The 7,292-nt window shown below is 36.8% G+C and overlaps 1 pseudogene; it reads right to left on the reverse strand.

The window, feature by feature from the left end:
• Positions 1 to 2,455: 2,455 nt before the first annotated feature.
• Positions 2,456 to 3,174, reverse strand: LOC102925609 (large ribosomal subunit protein uL30 pseudogene; annotated as a pseudogene).
• Between the last annotated feature and the right edge of the window lie 4,118 nt (positions 3,175 to 7,292).

Raw genomic sequence — 7,292 nt, forward strand, 5'->3', positions numbered from 1 at the left:
TGAGGGCAACAAAATATACACAATTCCATGGCTTTACATATTGAACATGACGAACCTGAAACAGTCTAAAGTCTTCCTTTTTATTTTTACTTCTCGGTATCCATATTGACTTCTCTCTTCCCCCCTCCCATTCTTCTCTCTCTCTCTCTCTCTCTCTCTCTCTCTCTCTCTCTCTCTCTCTCTCTCTCTCTCTCTCTCCCCCAATTTCTGTTGGGCCATTTTTATATTTGTTGAGAATGTTGTATCTCAAGTATAAGTAGATGCTTTATATATATATATATATATATATATATATATATATATATATATATATATATATATATATTTTGGCTGATGAATCCAAAACACATCTCTTCTTCAAGTGTAAGAAATAACTCATAGCTTACCTTTCAGAGATGTCTTTTTGTGTGTTGAATTCTCAGAGTTCTTTGTATGTGTGTTTGGGGGATGGTATTGTTTTTTATTATAATTTTGACTACAGCAGAGGTAGCAGTACCTGCATGAAATAACCTAAATATTGTTCTAAATAGAGTTCCAGATACTCATAACCCAATGAATTCTTGTGCATGTGCACACATGCATGCATGATGTGTATATTGGCCTATTGTTTTTCCTTCCATACTACTGTGTAAAATACCTATAGATATATTTTTCTATTCTGGAGCATCTATTGCATTTGCTTTTAAAGCCACATGTCATTAAAATATTGACTTTTGGGTATTTAATAGAAACATAAAATAAGATATAATATTATAAATGAAGATAGTTTTAAATCTTCTTAAACATATAACTTGAAAGAAGGGTGTAATATTGTACACCTTTAGGCTCAGCACTGGGAACACTGAGACAGGTCATTTTTGTCAGTTTGAGGCTAGTCTGGTCTCCCACAGGGCATTCCAGACCAGCTAGGGCTTGAGTGAGCTCTGTCTCAGCATAAGGAAGCAAAACAAAACAAAATAAAATTTAATGAGAGCTTGTAAATGTTCTTTGATGTAACTTGTACTATTTCCTTTTTTTAATTAAGAATTTTTTTTTATTTGTTACACATACTAACAGCAGATTCTCCCCCATCCCTCCTCCTGCTCCCCCCAGCAGGCTTCCCTACCAACCTACTCACCATCCCCTCCTCCAAAAAGGTATGGCCTCCCATGAAGAGTCAGCAAAGCCCAGCACATTCATGTGAGGCAGGTCCAGGCCCTTCCCCCTGCATCAAGGCTGTGCAAGGTGTCCCACCATGGGCAATGTGCTCAAAAAGCCAGTTCATGTATCAGTGGTAGATCGAATTTCCGCTGTAAAGTGTTCCTCAAACAGACCAAGCTATACAACTGTCTTGCCCATGCAGAGGGACCTGTCCAGTTCCATGCAGGTTCCACAACTGTTGGCCCAAAGTTCATGAGTTCCCACTAGCTTGGTTTGTTTGTCTCTGTAAGTTTCTCCATCATGGTCTTGATGTCCCTTGCTCATAGAATCCCTCTTCCTTCTCTTTGACTGGACTTCTGGAGCTCGGCCTGGTGCTTGGCTGTGGATCTCTGCATCTGTTTCCATCAGTTACTGGATGAAAACTCTATGATGACAGTTAGGGTAGTCACCGATCTGATCACTGGGGTAAGCCAGGTCAGGTACTCCCTCCACCACTGCTAGTAGTCTAAGCTGGGGTCATCTCTGTGGATTCCTTGCGAACTTCCCTCCACACACACACAGCAGGTTTCTCCCTATCCCCAAGACCTAATGATAACATTCTTGGGCATATATATACCCAAGGAATGCTCAATTATACAACAAGGACACTTGCTCAACTTTGTTCATAGCAGTAATATTTGTAATAGCCAGATCCTGGAAACAACTAGATGCCCCTCAACCGAAGGAGGAATAAAGAAAATGTGGTACATATACACAATGGAGTAATGCTCAGCAGTAGAAAAAAAAATGTCATTGTGAAATTTGAGGGCAAATGGATAGAACTAGAAAATATCCTCAGAAAGACAAACATGGTATGTACTTACTCATAACTGGATACTAGATATAAGGAAACGATAACCAAACTACAACCCACAGCTCCAGAGAAGCAAGGTAACAAGGAGGATCCTAAGAGGGATTCGTGGATCACCCTGGGAAAGGGAAGTAGATGAGATCTCCTGAGTAAACTGAGGTTGAGAGGGGCAATGGAGGGTAGTGGATAGGACATGGGAGCATGGGGGAATGTTTGAGCTGGAACAGGGGCTGAGTAGGAGAGAATGAAGGAGATATTTTGATAGAGGGAGACATCATGGGGAAAGGGAGTAACTTGTACTCTTTCTAGCAGTATGTATGGATAAAGAATGTAATGACTCCCATGGAGACATTTTGTAAATACAGTTTCCTAGCAGGTATATATATTTTCCTTTTTAATTTTTATTTATTTTACCAAGCTGTCACTATTAGCTGACCAGATTACAAGCATACCATGGGCAACACCTTAAATCATCCGTCTAATGAGCCTGTTTATCTGGTCGCTCCTGTTGCCAGTATCTCACTGTCCAGAAAATGAATTGTCTTTTTCTTCATTCTACCTCGTGTAGAAGATAATTTGAAGAGCCACAGGAAGTTATTCGCTTCCTTGAGGTGGTATCCATCTATGTAAATCTCATGAATTATATCCTCCATGCAGATGATGCTGTATTTGCCAAGAGGTCGAGCAATCAAGGAATGATCAGTCAAGTCAATTCTCTTCTTACTTATTTTGCCTTAGCCGTGCTTGTAGATGAGCTCATTTGTGCTGACATCAAGTTGGGATATCCCCTTGCAATGTATGGTTCCACAGTCATCAGATTGTTAACTAAAGCCTTGTTGAGCTTAACAAAGGTTCCATGGAAGATTTGACGAAGACGAAGAAGCTTGTGGACTTTGTGGCTTACACCATTGATAGCTCGGATTCTGATGACAAATGCCAACTTCCATTCTGCAGGCACAGAGAAGTTTCCGGGCCATCCAAATCTCAGTCCGGTACATCTGACTGTATTACTTGTCACAGTGCTTTGCCTTTTCAAAGATAAGTTTCCTCCTTGCTTTTTGCAGTGTCTTCAGGGCGAACTTCCTCAGGCACTTCACCTTCAATTTTGCAAAATTACTTCGCTTTTTCTTAAGGGTTTCTGGCACAGCAGGAAACTTCCTTTTCTTCTCTGGCACAGCCTCCATGGTTCCAGTCAGAAATAAAAAAGAGGCCTTTGTTAATTTTTTTGATAATATCATTATACCCCCATTCCTTTCATCCATCCAAATGCTTCTATTTATTTGCCCTGAGTCTCATTCAAATTCATAGCCTCATTTTCTTTAATTGTTGTTAAATTCCTACATATACAAATACAACCTGCCCAGTCTATGCAGTGTTCCCTGTATTTATGTGTTTCTGTCGCTGACCATTTTATTAATCTTTCATCTGATATATAGTGATAAGAATGCTCCCACTTTCTAGGCTGTTGTAATCTGACTCTCTTTTCCTCTGCACTCTACAGGATGTGTGTATCACTCAACCAAAACAGTAATTAAGAGAAAAGGATAATTCTGAACTTACATTGTGTCCGAGTGTATTTATATCTATTTGTCTATACACATGTGTATGCTTGTTGCATGTTTATCTATGTGCATATGTCTATGTGTGTAACCCATCTTCACCTTTTTTATACTTCTGTGGACTAATTCCACAACTACATTCTAAATGGCAGATCTTAGTTCCTCATTTCCTGCTAGACATTGCTAATATATTGAGATACCAATATGAACAGCAATTTTTAACCTTTCTCTGCTTTGTTTTGCCCACTTGAGTTTAACACAACTTATCAGACTAGTTTATATTACAGATCTCTCTCTGTACCTTGACACATAAGGAAGTTCTCTATTACTATCCCTATGGCTATTATTTTTAAATAGCATTCCAAACAAAGGGAAATGACCGAGTTGATCAATTTGTTCTTATTAGGTCAGTCTTTATTTTCAACTCAATTGTTTTCTGATGTAGTGTTTATGACCTAAATTAATGCTTTCAAACAAACCTTGTTTATCCTTTTTGGATATGCATATTTGCTGATTGCCAGTTTCTTGTTTCTTATAACCTTTAGAACTTCTATTTTGTAGCATTTTCACTTTTCTAAGTACAAGCTCATCATTTCAACATGTGCTTTGGCAGAACACATACATCATTCTAACTTTTGTGAGAATGTTTCTTTGATTGTGCTTTCCTCTTATATTTCCAATTTCTTCTCATTCTTACAGTTTCTTTCACTCGCTTCAGTTCCTGTAGTAGTCAGCCAATTAAAATATGTCAAGCTGTCAAAATTGGTTTCCTTCAGCAGGCAAAATCAGCAGAGTAGTTTTTGTTCAAAAGTTTCCAGCCCTTTTTGTTTATGAGTATGGCATTAAATGTGTGTTCTAACTGCCTTCTATGGATGAAGGAATCTATTGTAACTATTGGCCCTGGTAAACAGAGATAATGTATTTTGTGGAGCAGTAGCACAATCATGCTAGAGAAATATTTTTCACTTAGTATCTTGTTTAGAATACTAATGATTGAGTCGATTTGTAATAAAACATAATGTACTGATTATAGAACAATCCTGTGTAGAAACACATCCATAAAAATTACTACAACACAGAATTTGTAAGCACTTGAGAATAAATGCATGATGATCATTAGAATTATGTTCATAATTCTTAGGAAAAGATTTAAAAGACATGAATAATTTGAAGGTTATAAGTATTGACTCCATTATTTATTTGCTAATTTAATAGTAATTCTCTGCTATCAAGACTTCTGTGTTTATATCAGTTGATAAAATCAAACAAGCATGTGGGTAGAGCAGTGTCAATATTCAAAAACTAGGTAAGCAGTAGGCTAAATAGCCATAAGAAACAAGGAGACTGTGAACCAAGGGGTAGAGGTGAATATTTCACAGTAGAGAAAGAACAATGGTACTGTGGTAGTGTGCATAATAATAAGCAAGAAATGAAGTTGAGTTGATACTACAGTTCATGAAGACCATTGTCAGCACTTTGAGTTTAACTGACAATAAGACATAGGAGAATTGTAGACTTTCCAAAGTCAAGGGAAATAATTTCAGATTGTTTCAAACTTTTACCATTGAGGGCAATACACATACACACAAGTACTTTAAACACATACAGACACAAAGGAAGAGCCCATGAGATATGTGTTGTATTACAGAGCAAATATCTGAGAGGACATAAAAAAATTTACCAGCTACCCACTGATTACTCTTTCATGTGAGGATAAAATGTATTATTAAAAAAATAATATATGCTAATAAAAATTAATTGTAAAATTTATTGATTCATAAAATATATTTTGTTCTTATATAATCTAATTTTAATTAGACTATATTCTGTTTTTGAAAAGTGTTTATTCATACCATGCATTGTGATCACTCTTTTCCCCCTCCCTACCTCCTCTCAGATCGTCTCCACCTCCACACTCTACTCCAAACCCTTTCTAGCTCCCTGTCTCCCTAAACAAACAAGCAAAACCAACCAACCAATCAACCAACCAAACAAACAAACAAAAAAACAAGAAACACAAACATACAACCCTGTCACATATCCACAAAATTGAAAATTAAAATATACAAGCAAAAAAAAACTATCAAAACAAAGCAAACAAGACTAAATGCCTACCAAAATATAATTGAGTTTGTTTTGTATTGGCCAACTACTCCTGGTCACAGTGTGTATCACACGCTTTGATCTCCTCTGTACCTTCTACATTCTTTCTCTCATTTCCTCTCTCAGTGGTCTCAGTTTTTCTCAAATAGCCCCTCCTCTGCTTTCCAGTTTCATATTTTATGTCTGAATGGTGCATATGCAAGAAAATATGCAACGGATGTTTTTTGAGTTGAATTTATTTTGCTTAATAGTTCCATTCATGCCGGGCGGTGGTGGCGCACGCCTTTAATCCCAGCACTCGGGAGGCAGAGGCAGGCGGATCTCTGTGAGTTCGAGGCCAGCCTGGTCTCCAAAGCGAGTTCCAGGAAAGGCGCAAAGCTACACAGAGAAACCTTGTCTCGAAAAACCAAAAAAAAAAAAAAAAAAAAAAAAAATAGTTCCATTCATTTTCTGGGAAATAGTGTGGTTTTCTTTTATTTAATTGCCAAACACTATAATGTTTATATATCCCACATTTCACAAAACCTATTGAACTGTTAATGGAGACCTGTACTAATCCTATGATTTGTCTATTGTGAACAGAACAGCAACAAACATCAAAGTGCCAGGATCTCTGCTATACATTGAGATTCTTCAGGTATATATCTGGATATGAGTTAGCTAGGTTATAAAGTAATTCTATTTTTTAAAGAATCCCCATAATGAAGCTTATAGTTTATGTACTAGTTTATATTTCCCAAACAGTGTTTAATAGTTCCTTTTAAAATATATGTGTCACCATTTTGGTTTGCTTGATTTCTTTGGAAGGCAACTGTACCTGGCTGGGATGAATGTCATTGTAGTCTGGTTTTTATTTCTCTGATGGCTAAAGGTGTTGATTCATTAAATATGTTTGTGGGTCATGTGTTTTCAAATTTCCCATTTGCTGGTTGAATTATTTGGTTTTATAATATTGAAGTTTTCAGTTATTTACATTTTCTGGATCTTACACTTGTCAGACAAATGACTAGTAGATGTATGTGTGTGTGTGTGTGTGTGTGTGTGTGTGTGTGTGTGTGTGTGTGTTTTCCTATTCATTCTGAAGACTGTCTCTCATTGTATGGCTTGTTCTCCCTGCTGTGCTGAAGGGTGTTAATGTCACTTAATCTCGTTTGTCAATCCATACAATCATTTCTTTGTTTTTTTTGGGGGGTCCTACTCAGAAAATCATTTTCTGTGCTTGTATCTTAAATGCTTTTCATTTTCTTTTCTATATTAGTTTGAATTTTCAATTATTAATCTGAGAATATTATTTAAAATAGAATTGCTTCTTATACAGAATGAGAATCATGGTTGTGTTCTTCAACTGTATAACTGTAGAAAGGCAATGGAATCCTAGTAGCTACTCTGTTCAAAATTCAAAGAACAAGTAAATTCTTTGCTTCCCAGTTAAATGACATCAACTTTGTCTATTCACATTTCAGAGGGGGAAGTGAGCTCCCTCTGACCTCTTCTGTAATATTATTAATGCTACCCATGACTATGGAGTCATCATGACTTAGCTATTTCCCAAACACCATGTTTTCACACTATTATGAATTAGTTTCCCCATATGAGTTTGAAAGGAGAATGGTGCTAATGTTTATATTGTAGTATGTTTT

This window comes from Peromyscus maniculatus, chromosome 10 (genome assembly GCF_049852395.1).
Source record: "Peromyscus maniculatus bairdii isolate BWxNUB_F1_BW_parent chromosome 10, HU_Pman_BW_mat_3.1, whole genome shotgun sequence".
NCBI lineage: Eukaryota > Metazoa > Chordata > Mammalia > Rodentia > Cricetidae > Peromyscus > Peromyscus maniculatus.